The sequence below is a fragment of the Hyaena hyaena genome, unplaced genomic scaffold (genome assembly GCF_003009895.1).
Source record: "Hyaena hyaena isolate Hyena2069 unplaced genomic scaffold, ASM300989v1 scaffold_76, whole genome shotgun sequence".
NCBI classification, from domain to species: Eukaryota; Metazoa; Chordata; class Mammalia; order Carnivora; family Hyaenidae; genus Hyaena; species Hyaena hyaena.
The window spans coordinates 1,692,457-1,717,556 of NW_024080709.1; the positions used below are offsets into that span (position 1 = coordinate 1,692,457).

General features: G+C 43.4%; 1 protein-coding gene across 12 annotated transcripts in view; it reads right to left on the reverse strand.

The window, feature by feature from the left end:
* MRTFB (myocardin related transcription factor B) overlaps positions 1 to 25,100 on the reverse strand; it is a 213,897-nt gene that overhangs the window by 143,621 nt on the left and 45,176 nt on the right. Inside the window, exon 1 of one of the 12 annotated variants that reach the window (XM_039233582.1) lies at positions 23,949 to 23,967. The exons of 10 other annotated variants lie outside the window; for them this stretch is intronic. The gene's annotated coding sequence lies outside the window, so the exon portion shown is untranslated. Of the gene's footprint in view, positions 1 to 8,248; positions 8,264 to 23,948; positions 23,968 to 25,100 lie in introns of those variants that run through there. One more of the 12 variants, XM_039233583.1, reaches the window with a different exon arrangement.

Below are 25,100 nucleotides of genomic sequence, written 5' to 3' on the forward strand. Positions count from 1 at the left end.
ATGGCTCAGTCGGTTAAGTGTCCAACTTCAGCTCAGGCCATGATCTCACGGTTCATGGGTTTGAGCCCTGGGTTAGGCTCTGTGCTGACAGCTCAGAGCCTGGAGCCTGCTTCGGATTCTGTGTCTCTCTCTCTCTCTGCCCCTCCCCCATTCACGCTCTGTCTCTCCCTCTCAAAAATAAAAAAACTTAAAAAAAAAAAAGGTTTTTAATAAAGAAACATAACAAAAAGAATTTACTGAATATTGTTCCATCCTCCAATACACACATACTCTTGTGTGTCATCTGAAATTTGTCTTTTGCATATTGATCGGAGTCAATGATGAAAATATTGAGCTGAACACAGCTAAGGCAAATCCTTGCAATAAACTACAAGAAATCTCTCTTAAACTTAAGTGCTAGTGAAAGCTTTCTTCTCTCTTAGTTGGGCTGCCTGGGTCCCAGGTCCAGCTCTGGAAGTGTCTAACTGGTAGGCAAGAACTTCCAAAGCCACAGGATCTTGAGGCATAAATGGAAGTGACAAAGGTACTTACTTTATAAGACTAAAGGGAGAACTGGAGACCCAGGAGATGTGAGGCGCACAGCAGAGCTGTGAGCACATAGTCTATAGTCACTAAATGTTCGCAAGTGGCAGTATTACTTTGTCTACCACATTCCTGGGTCCCTAGAATATGAAATAACATAAAGAGTACCACAATCATTATCTGAATTTTATAAAAACCTCATGCTCAACTTCATTTCTAGCTTGTCTTGACTTTCCAATTATACTTCAAACTTCCAAAAAAAATTTATCCCTACCAAGTGTGCACACAAAAATATTCTGATGAATAATGATAATAAGGTTTTAAAATCTGCCTAACACAGGCATAATACAGCCTAGCTCTAAAAAGAACAGAAGTTGAAAGCAATACTTATATGTTGTACTATTTTCTCTAACATTTGGGATTTAGCAGGCTTTGCATTTATAAATATCTGGCAACAGAAAACAGTTATGTATAAACTAAGGTTTTCTGCAAGAAAAAAACCATTTTTAAAGAAAAGGTATTGTTCTTATAGTCACTTCTGAAATCTAGGTACCCAAACTAATCTCAATGGATTACAAGAATCCAAAAGTTGTTTGTTTTTTTTAAGTCCTATCAGTAAAAGGTCTCCATGTACTTTCTTATTCCTTATAACATCGTTACTTCTTTAGTTTTTTCTTAAAGTAGCCAGAGGAGTTCAGGATTTTGAAATGAGTCCTTGAAAGTAATTATTTAGGGTTACAATATCTGTACTGGAAGTGACTAACTCCTGAAGGGGAAGGCAGCTCGGACTGCTGTGTTCCACAAGCCCTTTGTTTTTCAAGCAACGTTACTTTAATTATTTCCTATAAATACATCATTGTCCTTAAGAAAAATATTTTTCAGATAAAGACTTAAAAAAATCTTTAATCATCACTTGGAACACAGACCTTGGATCGTCACTTGGAAATGACCTCAACATATTATAAAGCTTCTAAAACAGATTTAGTGCATAAAACACATTTGCCAAATAAAAGTAACTATTACATGGAATTTCACTAAACAAGTTATTTTTAAAAGACTTAAGAGTTTTTATCTTTTATCTGTGGTAACAGAATATTTTTAGAAAATTCTGGAATATGGTAAAAAAAAAAAATTGCCAACTGGACAGAAGTGAGTTGTTAGCCTGCGAGGGCTCCTGCTTACCCTCAGCCATCTCTACAGCCGCCCTCCTCTCTTTGGAGGCCTCCTCTCCAAAAAGAAGCCTGCAGCTGGGGCGCCTGGGTGGCTTAGTCAGTTGAGCGTCCGACTTTCGCTTAGGTCATGATCTCGCGGTTCGTGGGTTCGAGCCCCGCGTCGGGCTCTGTGCTGACTGCCAGCTCAGAGCCTGGAGCCTGTTTCAGTCTGTGACTCCCTCTCTCTCTGACCCTCCCCTGCTCACGCTCTCTCTCTCTCTCTCCCCTAGAAATAAATAAAACACATTAAAAAAAAATTTAAAAAAAAGAAGCCTGCAGCTGACATGACCACTCTCTACCGGGCCAAGCTTTCCAATCAACCATTAAGATTTCCTGCTGAATCCCAGAGAGACCTGGGTCCCCAAGTATTTATCCCCAGGGGAATTCTGACCATGAGGCAACGACGGCCTTTCTGGATGGGCTGGGCAGAGGCTGTGCCTGGAGCCCCTGTGACATGCCCCTTTGCCAAGATGGCTCAAGGAAGGCAGAGGCAGATGCCCCCAAGCCCACTTCTGTGAGACAGACCACAGTGGGCAGACACTCATGCCAGTCTAACACCAAGTCACTTCCCTCCAGTGCACTGCACCATTACAGGCCAAGACCCTTCGGGTGCTCTTTGAAGCTGCAGGCAAGTGGTCTGGGGTGGGGCTTTATGTGACGTGCTAAGGCAATGCCAACAGGTACCGCAGAACAAAACGAGGGACAAATTCCAGAGCTGTGAACAACCCAGTCCTATGCGCAACAGCAAGGTGCTCAAACAACATACAGGAAAAAATATAACAGGAAAAAGTCTAGTAGTTAAAAAGATATATTTATAGGGGAAAAACTGAGAACAGCCCATTGGCCATCAGTAGGTTAAATAAATCCTGTACATTCATTTCACTGAAATGATGCTATAATTGAAGAAAAAACATACCTCTGTGTACTGAAGGGGGAAACGTCCATGATACATAATTAAGCAGCAAAACCTGGCTCTAGTGAACAGCAAGGATCATGTATATAGACAACACATGCACAGACTGAGCAGAGAGAACGGGGCAGGGAGGGAGAGGAGGGGGCAGGCTGGCGGGCACAGTCTGTGAGAGGTGGGCTAGAGAAAGAGGAAGGTGGGGAGAGGGACAGAGACAGGGCAAGAGACAAAGGGAGAGATGGGCGGGCAGACACAGAGCCAATAGACGCCCAGGGATGGCTGCATGCACACACTCAACCACGACGGTTACCGCTCTGAGTGCCCCCTGCAGGAGCCGCTAGGCACAGATGTGTGTTCAGATTTAAATTAAATTACGTTAAATTAAAAATTCAGTTCTGCAATCATACTAGTCACATTTCAAGCGCTTTGTGGCTGACGGCCACCGCCCCGGCAGCACGGAACAGAGCACCTCCAGCATGGCACAGACACCTACTGGGGAGCGCCGCTCTGTGCCCTCCGATGTCACGTAAATGTTTTATACTGAGCGTGCTGTGCTTCTGTAGTCCTCAAAGAGAATAAAGACATTTCCAATCTGAAAAAGAAATACACAGGTCTTCGGTCCCGCTGCCCCATTCTGTATCTCTCTAATAGTTCTTTTCCAAACAGCACAGAAGCACCAGAGATTTCATAAGGGCTTAATGGTCTAGATACTGCCAATTTCTCGAAGTTATTTGATTCTAACTAGGACAGTTAACTACTTAGCAAGAGTTCAGATGCCACCAAAATAAGGAAGACAAAACATATATTTGGAACGTTGTGACATCGCTCTTGTTCTCTAAAATCTAAAAAAAGGTCATGTTACTCATTCTTAGTAAAGCAAGCATAGTTGATAGAAATGTCTTGCAGTTTAGACTAACATATTAAATGGAAGCTTTTCTTCAAAAGAATAATAGCTTTTAAAAATAGTATTCATTTTTTCTGATTCAATTCAGTACAAAGTCGAGAAGAAAAAAAATAAGCCCAAAGTTAAAAAAGAAAAAGTGCCACATTAAAAGAAAATGGTAATGTTAGGAACCAGTTTTCAAATGAAAGCTATATAACACCAAAGCAACACACATTCATAACATAAGCAGTTTCTAAAGACTTTCTCACATAACAGAAGTTTGAAGTATCTGGTGGGGTTTTAAGAGAATAACACTTTAAAGAAAAGTTAACAGAAAAGTCTCCAGAAAAAAAATATAAGGCACATATATGGGTTTGTGGGAAATGCACAAATAACATTTTGAGACCCTTCGTCCCCTCTGACAAAACCACCAACTGCTGCTGAAAGATCACAGTCCCAGTCCCTCCTGCTGCCCCCAGCAGCGTCCACTTACCCACTGGGTCCAAGGGCAGATCTAATCTGTGCCCTCAAAGTTCTCCTGAAAACCCTGCACAGTATCACATCCACCCACCTTCCTAGGCAGCCCCCTGTACTCTCCCGCCAGACCCTAAGTTCCATCTGTCCAAGGTCCCTACCGTGGGGCTTTGCAGAATACAGAAATATATAAAGGGCCAGTAATGAAGGCAGTGTAAATATGACACAAGAACATATTGTAGACCAGTGGAGCAGAACTCTTACACAGTGAGCAATCTGAACACAAGACGAAGTGGCAATATAGATCAGCGGAGAAAACGATGGATTATGCAATCAGAGATGCTGGCTTCTGCCACTAGCTTATTCACATGGAAGATTATTCCCTATCTCATACCACACACGCAAATAAATTCCATGTGGATTAGACTCATGCTAAAGAGCAGAACAAACTTTCACACGAAAATATGGTAGGATCTCTTCATGACCCCAAAGTACTCAGAGTACGATGGGATTTATTAAACATGATGCAAAAAGCACCAATCATAAATGAACAGACTAATAAATGTGACTTGATTAAAATGTAAACTTGCACACAACAAAGCACATCATAAAAGTTAAGCCACTGGGAGAACATACTTGAAATGCAAGATATCAACAAAAGATAAGTAGCCAGAATATATAAAGAACTAAAGATACATAAGCAGGGGGAAACAACCCAACAGAAAAACATACAGAAGAGAAACAAGTCACTGAAGAGGAAACCAGAATAGCCCAATAAACATAGAGAAATGATGCTCAAACACATTGCAAACCAAGAAAATGCACTAGAAATTTTTCAAAAAAAAAAAAAAACCCACGTAAATTCGACAATACCAAGGCTTGGCAAGGACATGGAACAAGAGGAACTCTCAGACTTGCTATCAGGAGCTGTACTTTGTACCACTACTCTGGAGAATGATCTGGCAACATCTAGTAAAGTCAAGGATGCACATGCCCTATGCACCAGCAATTCTACCTCTAGGAACCCTCTAGAGAAGCTATTAAATATACACAAGAGGACAGGGCCGCCTGTTCATAGCAACACTGTTTAATAGCAAAGCATAGAAATAACCAAACTCCCACTGACAGCAAATGAACAAACTATCATAATCTTAGAGTACCAGAAGCAAAAATGGTTACCAGTAACGAATAACAGGAATTATTGCTACACACATCTGTACGGGTCTATCTCATACATAGCAGTTAAATGAACAAGTTGCAGAAGTAAACAGAGTGGATACCATACTGCACCAAGTTCAAAATCCACAAACCAAATACACTGTTTATAAATATATATGCATGTAATGAGACCCACCCACGTAAGGGAGTAACACACTCTGGCTTCAGGATGATGGTTCTTCTGCAAAAGGAAGGGCAGGGCTGTAGAGGGGGCATCGACTATTTGCGCAATGTTTATAGTACTTTAATGTAAAGCCAAGGTAGCAAAATGTTAAGATTTGGCTTAAGCTATGCACAAATTATATCCTTATCCGTATTTTTCTAGATTCATATGGTATTTCAAAGCTCAAAGTAACCTGTATTTTAAAGAAAGAGAAAAAGCAGAGGCTGACATCTACTAAAGTGGCTGTCTCCTAACACCAAGCCTGTCGTTATGGACAGCTTTTCTTTTTTCTTGCCTTCTAGTTTCTACTTTTATTTTTTTTTCCCCAGAAAAGTCAACCCAGATACTTCTAGTCCAACTTCTTCTCCCATCTTATTCCCAAAACCAACACCATACTTTCTTGCTCCTTTGGGTTCTTGGAGGGCCTACTACATGCATTCTCACTTTTTCATAAATTATGCATTAAATGCCTACAACGTGCCAGTTGCTGTGCCAGGAGCTGGAGAAACATACATGGTGTCTTCCTCCAAAGAGGTTAGGCTCAAGGAACAGAAATATTAAATAAACATGGAAAAAACTATACGATTAAAATTGTGGGAACATTATGAAGGAAAAGAACAGGTGCTCTGGGCCCATATAACAGAGTGGCCCAATTTAACCCAGGTTGCATAGGAGGCATAGGAAAATGCCAGGAAGGGAAGGATGGAGGGCCTTGTGGGCGGAGACAAACCAGCCGAATGTCTTTCTCACTAGGCTGGTGCAACTCAAGGGCAGGGATTGCTTCCGATTTTCATCTGTGCCCATGACTCCGTTGGTGCTTTAACAAATGCTCCCTGGCTGATTCTAAGGCAGCCTCTGAGCAATCAGGAGACTCTGCGCCTGTAGCTCTAAGGGAGGAAAGCAGTCCCTCGGGGATGGCCAGTAGGTAAAAGGAGTAGTCATTCAAATAGGCAGAAGAGTTTGAACCAACTGTGTGTAGTGGCTGAGTCCCTCACAAAGCACTTGCTATGTGCTCCACTTCATGACAGAGCTGAGCCTGACTTTTTCATGTGTCCATACATCTGTTTACCCATCTGCTTCCTTGTACAGTACCCTCACCCCTACCCTAGTCACCAATTTAATTCAATACTCTGAAGGGGATCTAGGTGCGGCAAGCTAGGGATATTAAGACCCACACAAGCATCGCCTTTGCCACCAGGAACTTTCCTTCTAGACCAGTGGATCACAACCAAGGGTGACTGTGTTGCCCAGAGAACAACATCTGGAGACAATCTGGGTGTCACAATGCAGGACAGGAGGTGTGCTACTGGCATCTAGTGGGTAGGGTCCAGGGCTGCTGCTAAGCATTCGATAACGACGCCTGCAGTGACAGACTCCCACAGCCAAGGATCATCTGGCTCCAAATGTCAGTAATGCCAAGACAGAAAAACCTGGGGGAGATTATTCAGAACCATGTCTGGGAGTTGACTGCTAAAGCAGGGCAAATGTCAGGGGTCAAAAGCCAGAGGCCAAGGAGATCAAACGTCAGAGGTCTAGGAGAGTTATCAACGCCAGGTCATTAGATAAGCATATAAACAATGTCAAGAGTGCTGAGGTTTAGAAACTTGCTCAGAAGGAGCAACATAATCACACCACAATGCAAGAAGAGAATAAAATGTCATCCAAATACAAAGGTGCAGCATCTAATCTAGAATCAGGGGTGAGACGGTTTCCTTGGAAGTGACATATAATTCAAAACCTGAAAAACAGAGGAGTTAGAAAGGGATGTAAAGACGAAGGTGGGGTAAAGGGGCTATTCCAGAGAGAAGGCACAGCCAGCGGGACCACAGAATGGCAAGTGGGACCACGGAACAGAGGGAACACGTCTGTACAGTGGAAAGTGGGAGGGGCTGAAGGGCTGGAGAGGGGACGGCCCCGATCAAAACGGGCTTGTGTGATGGGTTAAGAAACCGAGATGTTATCTTTAAGGTAGTCAGAAGCCACCAAAAGAATTTATACAGAGGAGTGACATGAATAAGCTTGTTTTAGGACAAAGGACTGAACTGAGTGGGAGGGAGCTGCCGCGAACCAGACGACAGTCGAGGCCTGACCGAACGCTGGCTCTCAGAACAGAAGGGAGGCATTCAAGAGATGCTCAGGTATTAAGCGCCACTCCAAGACGTGTACCCATTCCAGGTGTCTGTCTGGTAATTCCAAAGCCCCCCAAACTCCAAAACCTAAGTTTTTAAATAATTCATCTGTGGCCCAACCTAACCAGAATTATGCAGCAGCAAACCCAGAACCCAATAATAGCACATTTATCCTATTTAATGTGAATACTTCAAGACAGAAGTACAAATGTTTCACGATGGGGTGATGTCCCAGATCTCACTGGGCAGCGTATTAACTTTTTAAGATTCAAAGAAGTCCATATTCCAAAATGCAGCTGGGCCCCAGGGTTTACGAGAAGGGGCTGTGGACTCACACAAGGTGCTAAGTAAACTGCTGTCAAACTCCACTGAACTGGGCAAAGCAGTTTACTGGATGATTATTTGTGCAGCATATTTTTCTAAGTCACTATCCTTACTATCAACATCAGGAAACTTCCAGATACCACATATATACATACCACATGATTCATTTTATGTCCTTTCCCTTAAAAACCCAGAAATCTGGCATGTGATCCTAACAGACACAGCAGCAGGATATGAGGAAAAAACTAAAATTATTTCACTGAAATTTATCTATTTACTTCATAACTCTCCATCCTCCCCAAGACGGCCACACAGAAGAAAGAGCAGGTACAATCAGACACAAAAACCAGATCTGCATCTTAGTAGAATAATTCGAAGTAAAGACAGTTAGGAATTGAAAGAGCCCGAGGTCACCTGCCAGTCACCGTTAGCACGGCCACAAACACATCAGCGACCGGATGCTTTCTTGGCACCGGAGACCTGGCCCCTTTGTGCTCATGTCAGGAGGTCGCTGGGCACAGCTGCAGCGGCGAGGAGGAAGGGCCCGGATCCCGCTCTCATTCATTCCCTCGTTCCCTCCGCGTGAATCTCTGTCGCAGACGCTGTGTCTTCCAGGCGCTCGGCATCTAACGTGTCATGAGACAGACGGGGTCCCTCAGAGGTTATGGGTTTTACCAGCACATGAACACAGAACATGTAACTACAATCCGGCATAAGAAGTTAGGACGGAAAAGCATAATGATGACAACACGCAGCAGAGGGCCCGAACGAAGTCGGGAGGGAAGAATCCAGAAAGACCACTTTGAGAAACTGACGCTGAAATGGAGACCTAATGTACAGTGAGAGATTTTGATCTGAAGGTACTAGAGACCGAGGAGGAAGCTGAACTGGGGTAAAGCAGACGACAGGAGAAAACCGTGGATGGACACTATAGGTGGGAGGCAGAAGCTGGAGGAGGGGGTGTAGGGACAGCAGAAACACGGCGGGATGTGGCCTCCGGGGCCGGCTGGAAATGAGCTATCATCGATTCATCTTCCTGGAAATGGGACTACACATGCTCATGTTCTGGAAGGTACCTTAAAAAAAAAAGCACCTTGAAAAAAAATCACTAAATAAATGTGGGAAGTGTTCTTAAAATACTCAAACATTTATTTGAGTTAGGGGAAAACAACCCTTCGAAAGCAATAAAGTACACCTAAAAGGCACTTCAAATGGACCAAATAAATAGTTGTGTATTTAGACGGTGAGAACACTTGGAGTGAGTCTGAATAATAAATTAGGTCATCAGCAAGATGCTGCCAACTTTGTAAAGCACTATGGTCTGGAAGGGTATATCAGAAGAATAAATTTACCAGAAGCATAATTGAGATGTTCAGATGTCCATGGAGAAGATTTGGGCACATTAAAGTTTCCAACCACAAATACACCAGTGTAAATCACACTCTAAATCTTGAACCTATGACAGCTGGAAAAGCAAACGCTAGTGTTCTACCCCAATGATCCCAAGGAACCAGCCATTCACTGCCACCGTGCTTACTGGCAGACTCTTGTCATCCCATGCCAGGTAACAGACTTAAAAACTAGTGTTAGCCTTTTCAGCTCTATCTGTGTAATACTTTTTATCCTATAATTCAAGAGACCTTCCAAACCAAAAGAGCTCTCATTTAACTCCTTACAGCCAGGAGAGTCTGGGGAAGAGGAAGCCCCCTGCAAGGGGAGACGCCACCTCACCACCTCACAACTGTTACTTAGTTTGTGAACAGGCTTTCTTTTTCTTTACTCGTCTCCTCCCCAGCCTTTGCTAGAGCCCCGTACTGAGCACGCAGCGCCTCCGACTGCCTCGGTGACCGGGCTGATGTGTACTCTCCTCTCTGCGTAAGCCTTTGCCTGCACTTCCGTCTCACTGTCCAGGGTCCCAGAAATTCAGCTTCCTCGACGACCCCCATGAAATAATCCCATCCCAGACCCATCCTAGAACCTGAACTTTGCGACAACACTGTTTCCTCGTTCTTTATGCCTCTTGTACCTGTTTCTTCAGCCTGCCTGCCCACCCTCTCTCCCCCCTCCCTCCATCAATTCTACCTTCAACTAATATTCACCAAATACACGCCTTTTGCCAAGTTCTGTTCTAGGTAAAGGGGGGGGGAGCAGTATTTAAAAATTAAGACATAATAATTGACAAACACAAATAAGGGAACATTGCCTCCTCTGCAACCCCATCAGCAGTACTTCCCCCTCGCACAGCCCCCGAGCTGCAGGGCTTAGAGGTGGGGTAGGTATCATCCTGCTATTCATCATCCCTCCCCCTCGCCCGCTCCTGTGGCTGTGACCCAATACCCCTCAGCCCCATGACCACCTGCCAAACCAGGAATGCTCCTCGGTCATCACACTTCGATGCGCCTACCCTATGACCACCTCCTCCTAGATTTCCAGCTCACTCTCTTCCACAGTCTGGACCCAACAGTCCCTTCACTCTCCTGGGGTATCTGTGCCACTGATTCCATCACGCTCTTACTGTCCCTCATTCCCTATACGGTCGCTTCCCTCTTGCACTCAATGGCCAGTCCCTTCAACTCCACTGCTGCTTTGTGCCTGCTTGGCAGACGGTCCATGACGATTACAGTACACCCCACTCTGCCCGGCTCCACACGTGCCCCTGCTGGGGGAAAGACGGGGTGGAGGAAGTCCCGGGTCCGCAGAGGGCAGCTCCTGAGTAGGTGAGAGGGGCTGGTCCAGCACAGAAGGGGTGCCGCAGACGGGACCGGTGGTGGGAGAGGGAAAGCCCAGGTCCGGCTGGGAGGGAACGCTTGGCAGAAACTGCCTTCTGCTTGCTTCCGCGTCCCCAGTGGGCGGGCGCGAGGCCATGCGGTGAGTGTGAGGGGAGGACAGCGGTGGGAGGACGGAGGAAAGGAGGGAGCAGCAGAGCATGTCTTCCAGCTGAGCCAGCCCCTCCTCTGCGCTCACTCCTCTCTCCCAGCCTAGAACCAGGCAGGGGCGGCGGAGGGGATACGGCCAAGCGGCCGACACCGGCGCTCCCCATCCAGATCCCTAAAGCCAAGCCCTGTCCGACAAACTCCGAAAACAGAGAGGAGTCTCACCAATGCCTGCAGGTTAGTCCATTTCAGCTGGACTCTCAATGATTCTCAGTAAATCCTTTACTCACCTCTGCTTAATGCCACCCCAAAGCCCACAGCACATGAGGATTCCCTACTTTCTTTAGGTCCCCAGCAACTCCCCGTCACTCTGAGCAGATGAACGTGGCTTCTGTTTTATTGAGGGCAGAGGCCACTTGATGTGAGCGAGCTTCTTCAGAACCTCCTTTCTCTAGGACTCAAAGCCCCTGCGTGTTTCACATCGACTGTCCTTCCCTCTTGGCTCACAAATGCTCTCTCCTTTGTTTTATGGCTAACCCCACCTCTCTCTCTCTACCTCTTTCACTCTAATCTACAGAGCTTTATTCAGTCATCTTACCCTTCTTGCATCTTAAATTTGTTAAATGTACAGGTCATGAAGAGAAAAAGGTACTCCAGATGAAAGAAACAAGATGAACAAACTACACGAGTAGGAAAGACTATGGAAGACACGTGGAAACAGTGACAAACTGGTCCTACTACACAGCAGGGTGTGCTGGAGAGTGACAGAAAATAAAGGCAGATGGGGAGGGTGGGACAAGACTACAGAGCACCTTACAAGCCACAGTGCGGGCTGATGACGTCTGCACAGGGAGACACTCCTGATGCAAACAGTACTGGAGGGAGAGGAGACTTCGGAGCACAGCACGGGATGGGAAAGGAGGGATTTGCACGGAAAACAGATACAGGATGAGGGCTCGGGAGCAGGGCGGGAGGAAGGCAAGGGGACGAGGCAATCACCCTGACAAGTACGACGAGAGCCCGGTCAGATGCGGAGGCAGCGAGAAGGAAGAAGAGACAAAAGGCATTTCCCTTGGGGCGCCCGGGGGGCTCAGGCAGTTAAGTGTCTGACTCTTGGTTTTGGCTCAGGTCATGATCTCACAGGTTCGTGGGTTCCAGCCCTACGTGGGGCTCTGCACTGACAACACAGAGCATGCTTGGGATTCTCTCTTTCCCTCTCTCTCTGCCCCTTCCTCACTCTCTCTGTCTCTCTGTCTCTCTCAAAATAAATAAACTTAAAAAAAAAAAAAAAAAACAAGGCATTTCCCAGAAAGCAGCGGACAGCACCCGGTGACTGACAGCCGCTGCGGACACACTGCAGCCCGAGTTCTGGGAGGGAGGGGTACGAGTGCTTGGGGATGGAAAGGGCGGCGCTACACTGTGACCTCTTTCCCATCACTGCCCTCCTCATTTTATAAATGAGGAAGCAGAGCCAAAAAGTGCAATGAGTTGTCCAAAGTCTCCAAGCAAGCTGCCACGGGCCGGAACCAGAACCCTGCCTCCACTGCCTTCAGACCGCCCTCCAGGCCGTCGCCTCCGCTAGAACCAGCGCTGCGCCTCCTGTTTGCCCACCGAGACCCTCGGGTGCCCCCCTGCCTCTGCGGACTCAGGTCACCCGTGGAAGCGACCCCTGATTCCAGCCTCTGCACTTAACCTGATCCAGGAGAGTCAGCTCTTGACCACCAGGCTGACTTGACCCTAGGATGTTCCTGAAGATGAGCCTGCCTCATCTTCAAAAACTGTCTGGGCAGTTTTGAAGTTTCTACTAAGTATCAAGGTGAGAGAGTAAACACGACCTAACCCTACTCTAAGGACCATTAAAAGGACTTTGAAATTAAAGGGCAAACTACTGACCCTCCTATTTCCTTCTTCCCCCGCTGTTCCTACTCCGTGACAGAAGTTAGGAAGCCATGTGCCCTTCTGTGTCGGAAAAGCCACGTGTATGATTTCCTGGCAAACGCTGCAGCGGTATTTGGTATTCTTCACAGTGTCAGCTCACAGGCCTCCGCTGATAACAAAAAGCCATCTATAATATTTCTAGCAAGGCTTCTACGTTTTTTTCCCAGACAACGTTGAGTAGTAAAATAGAAGTTTCTAGGTAATTTCCCAGTGAACTTTGAGTCTCGAAGAGGCTTAACACGAATACAGCTTCCAGCGTTTTATGGAAAACAAGCACAATTATTTACACACTTCGGCAAGGTATCCATATTAAAACAGAGATTCAGAGTGGACTGTCCTGAACTATTTGAACTTATTAACAGTTACCTGAAGGAAGTCAATAGATAATCCTGAATAACTTTATAAGAGAAGAACTTAGTATTTTTTTTCTCTTCTTGCTATTCCAAAGAGCTGCAGTGACAAAAAAAAAAATTTTCTTAAGAAAAAACTATAAAATATACCAAATCCTTCCTTGGAGAATATTGACAATTCTGTGTTTTCAAAGACAAATATTCAAATACCAGTTCCCACAGTGATGACAGTAATGCGATGAAGATGTATACAATTCATGTACCGAAAGTGACCCCTCAGTTTATGTTTTCTTCCATCTTGATTTCCTCACACTATCCGCTTTGAAATTTATTATTTTCTACCATATGCTTTGAGCACCTCAAAAGCTTATACTGAGTATCTGTTTGCTTAGCAGCCTCAAGATTCTCCTTTGTGACTAAGTGGCAGGTGCTGTTCAGTTTATTTTCACACACGTAATCTAAGCCCTTGAACTTGGGGTGAGGAAAAGCATTCGGCTTAAAGTTTGGAAAGGAAGGAACTACACAACAGCTTCCTTTAGAACAGCCTGCTTTTTCAGCTTCCTGTATGAAAATAATATTGTATTTTTATAGGAATTGCTAAGAAACAATGAAGAAATTATAATTAAGCCTTCAGACAGTCAAGTTTCAAATCCCTTAAAGAGCAAACAATTTCTTCCAGTAATCTGGATATTTAAATCAGGCAAAGAACAGGAAAAGAGACTAAGAAAATAGAAATGTGGTACAAATCTTACAGTGGATTATACAATTTTCGGATTACTATAAGGAGCTCACATTTTCTTTCCCAGAATGATGGGCATTAAGACTCCCAGCTTTGAAAATCCCAAATATCAAGCTACTGCATTTAGCAGAGATGATGGGGGGGGGGGGGTTCTTTGTCAGTGTAGTTGCTGCCACCATTGTTGTGAAACTGCTTTGATTCAGACACACACACACACACACCATATTTATTATTAAACACAGCTTTTCAGACTCTAAGGGAAGCAGAGAAAATGGAGTATCTATTTAAAAATACGATTAAAATGCACCTGGAGCCTGGGATCTGGGATCCGAGGGAAGAGAGGGCACCGCCTCGGGGACAGGCGCTCACTGCCCTCTCCGCCATGTGTCCCGCCAGTCGGCTTGCACGGCCGGCCGTCACGCATGGATTTCCACAGCTAACACTGCACAGCCAGAAAGCAGCGTGTGCTGTTCATCAGCTCTGGGGCTCTGCGTGCATCATTCAGTATGTTACTCCCATGCATTTAGAAGTTTCTTACCAAGGGTTGTTAAGTGAACTGACGCTCATGATGGAACACAGCCTCCTGTTCTCCCAGTGTTCGTGTCTGGATGCTCGCGCTGCACCTCATTCAAGCATTCAAGACTCAAGAGTGGGAGAGAATTTCATTCCCCTGGGCCGTTCAGGAAAGAGCAACACAGATGGACAAGGCTCTAGAACAATTTTCCCGGATGTTATTTAACCTGCCCCGGGCCCACAGCACCCAGCAGCAGGCCTAGCAGCTGGTTCACAAATCCGGGGCCCGCGGAAGCATATGGCCTCGGTCTAGGAGACCGAAGCCGGGCGGACAGGAGCCCAGCCCGCGGAGAGCCCCAACACTGCCAGCGCCACAGCCCAGTGCCACGGCCCAGACTCCGTCAAGTAGAGGGCCTGCCTGGAGGAGAAGCCGTGGGGAGACTATAGGGCAGCAGTGGCCAGTGGCCAGAACGAGCACTCAGGGTTCCCTGTCCCCACCTGGCATCAGACACGTGGAAAAGACGATGATGGAAAAAGGTGTGCCTCCAGAGCTCCTGAGAGCCCTTACCGTGTCCTCCCCCTGGAGTACCCTGGGCCGTACTGCCGCGGACCCCAGGCACCCTCCTCGCCGGTAACCGTCCCCCACGTGCACTGGTTCACTTCATCTGCTCATGTGCTCATGAGATCCTCAGGTCAGCGGGGGGAGGAAGGTCATCTGCTCACCTCTGTATTTATCCCTGGTTTCCAGTACAGTAAGTGGCACAGCGCAGACCCTCACGGTTTGTTCCTGAACCCTTTGTTGGCAAGTTGTCAGAGATTTAAATGAAGTCTATCTTCTAGTACGTTCACTTCCCACCCCCAACTATGCCTACCTGCTACTCTATGCCTCGTGCTCGTTCCTCGTATCTGATCAAAACTACTAGCAGGGAAGGATATAATAAATGCCTTCAATCTAAAAGGGGAAAGACAGATATGTGGTTGACCTCTCCTAGTGACCCTATAAAACGACGGGATTTCCATTACCTAGATGTGGATGGGAGAGACTCCCGGCGGCAGCCCCGGAAGCATCCCACAGGGCCACCACTTCCCTCCTACACACAGCCAGGCCACCACACAAAGTTTTCAGGTTCATCTTTTCCCTGAGTCTTCCGCACCGCTCGCTCAGTCTGCCATCTCTGTTCCTGGTTCCCTGGACCCACCTGAAAACAGTGGGCCACACAAACAATGACACTACTTTAAGCAACACACTAAACAACTGCACGGCAGCCATACGGTATAGCCAGCATACACGTCACTTCGTACCTGTCCATTTACATTCTCAACAACACTGGAAGCTGCCTGGGGCCAGAGCCACGTGTACTTTTCTACACTGAGTCCTAGCCAACGCTGAGCACGTCGTAGGTATTCAACGGGAAGTTACAAACAAGATTTGCAATCCAGCAAGCATGGGAAATGTTTGACAAGCATACTACCCTCACTGTTACAAAAGCATCCAAAATTACCAGATATCTGGAAGGAGCAATGACAATATTGATGCCATTAAAAAAGCAACACACATATCCTTAAGAGCTTTACTAAATGTCAAACTTTGAGCTACGCCCTTCAAAGACAGTCTCTCATTTTATCCTCATGACGTTTAGAGAGGTCTAGTGCCTCAGTTACACAGTCAGCCGGGGCAATCGGCAGACGGACTGCAGAGAATAGTCAACTGGCTCATGAATTCAAATACTTAGCACCCCCCAAATATCTCCTAACAGTATAGCTAAGAAGATGTAGAATGACTTAAAAGAACTGCTTTAAATAACTTTTCACCTCTGAGCCCAGACCCATGCAGTTTCCTTTGTAGGCACGCCATCTCTGTCCCACCTCCCCGCCGGTCAGACAAATTGCGCACATCGTGGAAGTCCCCTCAAGCATGGCCCAGCCCCTACAAGGCTCCCATTGCACCTTGCACATTGGGACTTCCATCAACGGCCCCGTGCTGGACCCTGTGTCTGATTATTTCCCCAGGAGAATCTGAGCTCCTGGAGGCTGAGAACCTTGTCTTCCCGTCTGTGTACCCAGGTCTCTAGCACAGCACCTACCACACAAGTACACGGTCACTGTTTGTCCTTGAAATAGTTGTAGGAGTAGCATTACGACTCTTAGTGTGCAACACCTATCTTTCACAGCAGATCCATATCAAGATCGACATCATAACTTTCAACTCAATAATTTAAATTTGTCTCCATAGCAACTAGGCAAAGTGCTTCTTACAATACTGAGAAAGGCAAGCTCTAACTTCAGGTTCAACGCACTAAAATACTTCACAATCATTTGCTTTTGTTCTTAGCATGAAGAGACAGAATGACAGCATTTAACTCTCCGTAACTTCCTCTTTAAGAACACTCTAACTTCACCATTAACAATAAATCAAAACTTATTTTTTTCTAACATAACTAGACTGTCATCTCCATTAATAAAGAGACAGCATCTTATTACTTCCCAAATCGAAAATATCTGTAAGAGAACAATACATCTAATGAGGGCCATAGCTGTATTTCAGACTCTGACAGACCGAAAGATATAAATGGTGACATTCTATTTTTAAAGTAAACATCACTTCTTTCTGACAGCTGACCTTTTTATAAAAGATGTCATGGACAATTCTATAAGAGATTAGAGAAGAGACTTCTATGGGCCAATGTAAAACATGGTCTGACTTAGGCAAGCAGGTGGCACAAAACAACTCAAGACCTCTATCAGTTCAGTCATTTTAACTCAAAGGCAAGCTAAAATGGGTTCAACTTTTCAATTTTAATTAGGCTGCTGAGGGTTTGCCAATTTCCATGATATTAAATTTCAAGTTCTGGGCATTTGTTCACATCTTTTTTCCCTAATGGTTGGTTCCCTTCCTTCCACCCACTCCCTCCACCCCTAAGTATCAGACCTCTAAAAAAAAAAAAAACCAGCACTGGTGGTACCCTGCCAGCCCCAAGTTCTTATAAGGATAACAAAGCAGAAATGTAAATATACCTTGTGGATAGGCTAACTCTCCTAACTATACACTCTGCTCTAATTTCTTTAGTATGGATGCCAAAGAAACATAGACAATGACTACACACCCTTCCTGGAAAAGCTATCCAGGGAGCGGGGTTATTAAATCCTAAAGGAAAAGGTCTCATCTTAAATTCAGTGTCTTTCAAAGCTTACAGTTAAAAGCCTGTCTTTTTCAAATTTTACTCCTGGAAATAACTGTATGTTACTAGAAACGATACTCATTTTTTGGTTTGGATGTTTTATGACAAATAGGATCCTCTGCTTTATAGGTAAAAGCTCAACAATTTAGATAATGAAGGCTTCTGATAGCCCCGAAACTCACTGATACACTTGAAAGGCAAGATTCAGCTGCATGAACAGACTAACAGAAATCCACCTGCTGAGTGCAGAATACACAGACCTCAGCCCACTGCACGACCCTCGTATATTGTGTTTACTCATCAGCATCTCTGCTGTTGTGAACGGCATCTGAGGAGCATGAATTTCAGCAGTAACTTAGGAGACCAGGTCACATGGCTTCCAGAAGTCTCTATCAGAAACTTTAAAAAATGTTTAAAAGAATGAGAAAATAAACTTGGCCCACACATTCAAACAATTTATCCTTTTATAGGTCCTTCCCATCTGAATAAGTAACATTCAGTCTTTTGGGCTAAAAACTATGGTGCAGGACCTCATACCTCAACATTCTCTGTGCTGTGCCATGTCAGAGTTCACTTTTAATTTGTGCTTGTGTTTTTTCATTCTGGCTCAGAAGCACCCTTTGAAAAAGAATTGTCATCCATTAATCAGGGAGATTATATATTAATACGTTACATCATTAATGTGACTTATTTTTTTCTTCCAGTAGCACATCATAGTCTCTATGCCACAGCATTGGGGAACCAGGCAGAACTTTGCCCACAGGGAAGTTAAGCACCACGTGACTGACTCAGCACAGCTTTAATTCTCTGTAGTATCCTACAGTATAGAAAGGGGAAGCAGGGGCCAGTTGCCTCTTTAAAACTGCTACTCCTTCGGTTTCAATAATTCCAATTTCGGCACTAATTTACCGCAACTTTGCTGGACTGGCTTTGTGAAGGCATTAAAAGCAGACTGTTATGTGTAGCCAACTGGCCCATGTACCTAAGGTAAAAGCGTAGCTACACTATGGTAAGATTCCATTCTGACTGCAGCAGTGAAAATGGGACTCCATGGAGGTATCCCAGAGTTCCACAGAAGTCCGTGGACCTAATAAGCATGGGGTAATACCACAAAGGGTGTCAATTACACCAAGAAACACCACAGCTCATTTTTCTAGCTCAAATGTTCCCTAAGTGGAAAGAGAGAGAGAAAGCAGAAGAGGGAGAGATTCAAAGAGAGAGATGAGAGAAGGGAATGTGGAAGAAGAAATACCTTTATTAGATAAACAGTATATCCTTACTCGCTAAACATGATGCATCAAACTCAACGCTTCCTATACAACACAATCTCCCTGAGGACCTTTTTGCTTATTTATTTTTGAGAGAGTGAGAGAGAGCAAGTGAGCAGAGAAGGGGCAGAAAGAAACATAGAACTTGAAGCAGGCTTCAGGCTTGGTGCTGTTAGCACAGAGCCCAATGCAGGGCTTGAACTCACGAACTGTGAGATCATGATCTCAGCTGAAGTCGGAGGCTTAACCCACTAAGCCACCCAGACCCCCCTCCCTGAACACTTTTTTAATCCAGAGTTCACCTGGGTGCTGGGATACGGAAATGATTAAGACTCATTCCCTCACTTTAAGGTTTGTTAGGAAGACAGACAAGAAACCATACAGTCACAACAAAGTGTGGTAAAGAATATTAGATGAAAGCAAGGTGTTATGGGAAAGAGGAGGGGGTCTTTAACACAACTGGGCAGGTGGACTGGCAAAGAAGCTAATTTTTTTTTTTTTTTTTTTTTTCACATCCAAGTTAGTTAGCATATAGTGCAACAATGATTTCAAGAGTAGATTCCTTGAGGCTCCTTACCCATTTGGCCCATCCACCCCCCCACATCCCCTCTATAACCCTCTGCTTGTTCTCTATATTTAAGAGTCTCTTATGTTTTGTCCCCATCCCTCTTTTTATATTATTTTTGCTTCTCTTCCCTCATGTTCATCTGTTTTATATCTCAAAGTCCTCATATGAGTGAAGTCATATATTTGTCTTTCTCTGACTAATTTCACTTAGAAGCCCTCTAGCTCCATCCACGTAGTTGCAAATGGCAACATTTCATTCTTTTTGACTGCCGAGTAATACTCCATTGCATATAGATACCGCTTCTTCTTTACCCATTCATTCATCGATGGACATTTGGGCTCTTTCCATACTTTGGCTATTGTTGATAGTACTACTCTATAAACACTGGAGTGCATATGCCCCCTCGAAACAGCACACCTGTATTCCTTGGATAAATACCTAGTAGTGCAACTGCTGGGTCATAGTATAGTTCCATTTTTAATTTTTTGAGGAGCCTCCATACTGTTTTCCAGAGCGGCTGCACCAGTTTGCATTCCCACCAGCAGCACAAATGAGATCCCCTTTCTCCACATCCTCGCCAACATCTGTTGTTGCCTGCATTGTTAAAGGAAGCTAAATCTTAAAAGAATAAGATACGGAAAGGATAGGAAGGTGGGGGGGGGGGGTATTCCAGGCAGAGAGATGGGATATGCAAATGATCTCTCTACTCCAATACTTTTTATCACCCAATATTCTCCACCTCACTATCCTCCTTAACCTGAAAGCTAAAGCCCCCAAACAGAGGAAAACGGACATTCCAGAGTACATATGATGAGAATGTACACATACATGCTGTGGGAATGTTTTATAAACATTAAAACTTGTAATGAGAAGAAGCAACATTTGTTTTTGCACATACTGTTTCTCGGACACCTTGTTACAATGTTTGAGACCAAACAGAACTAAAGTGCTAACAGGTTTTTTAAAAAAAAATTTTTTAATGTTTATTTATTTTTGAGAGAGAGAGAGAGACACACACAGTCCGAGCAGGGGAAGAGCAGGGGGAGACAGAATTTCAAACAGGTTCCAGGCTCTGAGCTGTCAGCACAGTGCCAGACGTGGGGCTTGAACTCACGAACGTGCAGGTTCATGATCACGAACTGCATGGAAGTCTGACGCTTAACCCACTGAGCCACCAAGTTTTAACAGATTTTAAAGCAGTTATACATGCATGAAAATCAGGTGCATTTGTTTAATCAGAAACAAATATATAATCCTAAAAACAGATGAAATGGATGAGGTTGCAATCACTCTGGGGAAAAAAACCTCTAAATTAAGTAGATTCTTATGTCCACGTGACTCTTAATTATTTCCTTGAGTCCTTGAGTAAGGGAAAATGGATCCCTAGTCAAATAGTTTTAAACATTTACTAAGTGCTAACTCATACACTTTCTCATTTAAACCACAAGCAGAGAAAAAGTGTCTTCAGGCTAAGCTCCCAGTTACAGGGTATAAAGGAGGGAGGCAGGATTAGAATCCAGTTTTTCTGACTCAAAGTCTGGGCACCCTTACAAACTAGACACTTAATCCCACTTAATCTCATCGTTGTTTTCTCCTCTCAAATACTAATTCTGGGAAACAAACTGTTAAACGAACAGCTTACTCTTTCAACCATAAATTATTTTTAAATGCTCAGGTTCACAATACCTCCCCCTCTCCTTTTAAGAGAAACTAAAATAATACACATCATAACTCTTTGCCCTCAGGGCCATTTGAAAATAACTCCTCCATTTCTTTCCCCTTTGTTTCTTCCCTACAGTTGACCACCAGCCATGCCAGTGCTGCCCCAGCAAATAATTATTCTGTATTTCTCAGAACCCTAAACACAGCACCTTGATTCAAATTAGAGAGAAATTCAACCTTCTTATATGGATACTGAGAAGATATTATTACAATATGCTGGTTTCGCTCCATTTATAAAAGAAGTATACAATATATAAAATAATTATACAATTAACCTTTTTTAATAAATTTTTTTATTTTGGTTAAAGTTTTTATTTTACTTAAAGTTATAATGTGCTAAGGAATAGAGAATAGAGAAATACTCCTTACTGAGACTAAGTCTGCAGCGAGATATTGATATAAACCTTTAGAACAACCCCCCATTCTGCCCCCAGATTTTCCTCCTATTCAACAGTAATCTTGTCAGCAACACCTGCCACTGTTATAGCTATCGTTACCATGACCACTGCAAACAGTCTCAAAAGAAATAAAAGGTAGGTTTGTCAATTAAACCCAAGAGAACATTTGCTGTATGCAGACTTACTCCTAGAATATTCAAACTCACTTTTCAGAATATAGCAACCAAGAAGGAGGTCTGCAACCAATGCAAAATAAACTTTAGGAACTAATACTTTGGATCTGATGTCATAAATTTATCCTAGACTTCAACAAAGTAAGAGGATTCAGCCATCAAATTCTCCAAAAAGGCCCTCTTACCCACTCTTTACAGGCTACATCACTGTACTCTCACTTGCCTGTGTCCCAGCATTTCTGACCCTGTAGGATAACAGACCCAAGGCTGTGCATACTAACTGCTGACTGTCTTAACTCCCCGAAGCCTCACTATCCTCACTGTCTTGGGTAGGAAAAAGTTTAAAGGAACCCCTTAATGGAACCATACTGTATAAACTTAGAAAAATTTAACAAAAGAAAAACTAATTAAAGTTAGAAACACACAGAGAATAAGCAGAAGAAAGTAAATAATGAAGAGCAGAGCAGAAAATCAGTGAAATTTTTTAAAAAAGAAAAACAAAGGAAACCAAAAGTCGGTTCTTTCAGAGAGCAAAAGAAATTGATAAACTTTCAGCTGAAGAGCTCAGGAAAAAAGAGAGAAGATACACATCACCAGTATTCGGAATGAGAGAGGGGACATCGCCATATAGACCAACAGATATGAAGAGGATAATAAGGAACTATTATGAAAAACTTTATGGCAGTAAATTCAACAATGGAGATGAAACAGATGAATTCTTTGAAAGATACAAAGTACCAAAACCCACTCAAAAAGAAATAAATACCTTGAATAGCCACAGATCTTTTTTAAAAATTGAATTTGTGGGGCACCTGGGTGGCTCAGTCGGTTAAGCGTCCGACTTCGGCTCAGGTCATGATCTCGCGGTTCGTGGGTTCGAGCCCCACATCAGGCTCTGTGCTGACAGCTCAGAGCCTGGAGCCTGTTTCAGATTCTGTATCTCCCTCTCTCTCTCTGACCCTCCCCTGCTCTCTCTCCCTTTCTCTCTCTCAGAAATAAATTTAAAAACATTTTAAAAAATTGAATTTGTACTTTAAAACCTCCCCTCAAAGAAAAGTCTGGATCCAGATGGCCTTACTGGTGAATGCTAACAAACAATTAAGGAAAAAATAGTACCGGTTCTATACAAATTCTTTCTGAAAACTGACGAGGAGGAAATAATTGCCAAGTTATTTTATGAGGCCAGCATCAACTTGGCACCAAAGCAAGACAAACAAACACATTACAAGAAGCTATGAGGTCCCTCGTGAACACACATGTAAAAATACTAAACAAAATTTTAGCAAATCAAATTCAACAATATACAGAAAGGATAATACATCATGACCAAGTGGGGTTTATCCCAATGCAAGGCTGGTTTACAGTTTGAAATATACTCAATGTAATTTATCACATCAACAAACTAATAAATTAAAATCTAATGATCTTCCCAGTAAATTCAGGAAAGGATGTACCAAAATCCAAAATCCATTCCTGATTTAAAAAAAAAATTCTTAGCAAACTCAGAAGATAATTTCCTCAACCTGATAAAGGAATCCACAAAAAATTACTGCTAACATCCCACTTCATGGTGAAAGACTGAATGACTGCTAAGACAAGGATGTCCACTCTCACCTCCTCTATCCAATATTAGACTAGAGGTCCTGATGAGTGCAATAAGGAAAAGAAATAACAGGCATCCATATTACAAAAGATGAAACAAAACTGTCTTTATTCAAATATGACAGACACTGTTATTTATGTGGGAAAATCCAACGGACTTGACAAAAAAGCCAGAACTAATAAGTTAGTTTAACAACGTTTCAGGATAGAAAATTTATAAACAAAACTGTATTTCTATCCTAGTAACGAACAATTTTATATTGAAATTTTTAAGACCACCACTTATAATAATGCCAAAAAATATGAAATACTCAGGGATAAAACTTAACAAAAGACATGCAAGCCTATATTTTAAAATGTTGCAGAGAAAAATTAAAGACATAAATAAACAGAAATAACATGTTCATATGTTGGAAACCTGAGTTATCGTTAAGAAGTCAATTCTCTCCAAACTGATAATACAGATTCAATATAATCCCAAACAAAATCTCAGCAGGCTGTTTTGTATAAACTGGTAAACTGATTCTAAACTTCAAATGCATATGCAAAAAATCTGAATAGTCAAAACAACCTTGCTGAAAAGACATTGGAGGGCTAAGAGTACCAAATTTCAAGACTTATTGTAGAGCAGTAGTAATTAAGACAGTGTGGGACTGGCATAAAGGCAGACAAATAGATCAGTGGAACAGAGGGTCCCAAAGAGACCTACATTTATGGATACCTGATCTTGGCAAAGGTGCAAAGGTACTTCAGGAAAGAACAGTCAGCTCAACAAACGGTGCTGGACCTACCAGACCTCCACATGCAGACAGCATGAACTCGGAGCCACGCCTCGCACCACATGCAAAAATCAAGTCAAAATGGATCAGATCTCTAAACGTAAAATCTAAAACTATAAAATACCTGCAAGAAAACACAGGAGATAATCTTGATGACCCAGGATCAGGTAAAGATTTCTTAAATATGATACCAAAACATAACCCATAAAAGAACAAAAGGATAAACTGAATTTCATGAAAATCAAAAACAACTGCTCTTTGAGAGACACTGTTAAGAGAATTAAGACAAGTCAGACTGAGAGAAAACATTATCAGATCATATATCTGAAAAAGAATCCATACCCAGAATACATAAAGAACTCTCAAAACTCACTAATAAGAAAGCAAACAATCCAATAAATGAGAAAAAGATTTGACATTTCACCGAAAAATGGCAAAGCAGCACAGGAAAATATGCTCAACACATTAGTCTTCTGGGGAAGGCAAATGAAAAGCACAATAAGAAACCATTACGTGCTTATTAGAATGGCAACAGTTAAAAAGACTGACCACACTAACTAGCGACAGAAATGTGGAGTGACTGGAGCTGTGATGTACTGCTGGCAGGGATGTAAAAGGATACAACAATATGAAAAATAATTTGGCAATTCTTAAGAAGTTAAACATATACCTACCATATGATCCAGCCATCCCACTTCTAGGTATTTGCCTAAGGGGAAAGAAAGCATATGTCCATACAAAGACTGGTTTATAAAATGTTCACACAGGTTTTATCTGTAACAGCCAGAAACTGGAAATACCCAAATGGCCATCGACAGTGAACAGATATATAAACTGAAGGATATCTGTATCTCTTAGCAATTAAAAAAAAGGCATAAACTTCTGATACACTCAACCATATAAACAAATCTCAACACAATTATGCTGAGTGAAAGAAGACATACTATGAAAAATCTACGTCTAGAAAAGGCTACAATGGGCAAACTAATCTATGGTGACAAAAAGCAGATCAGTGGTTGCGTGGAGCCGGGGGTGAGGGGGGGTGAGGGTAAGGTTCCGCAGGGGCACAAAGACACTTCCGTAGTTAAGGGTATTTCCGTTATCCTTACTGGGGTTATGGTTTCAAAGATGCAACCATGGGTCAGAAGTGATGACACTGTACAT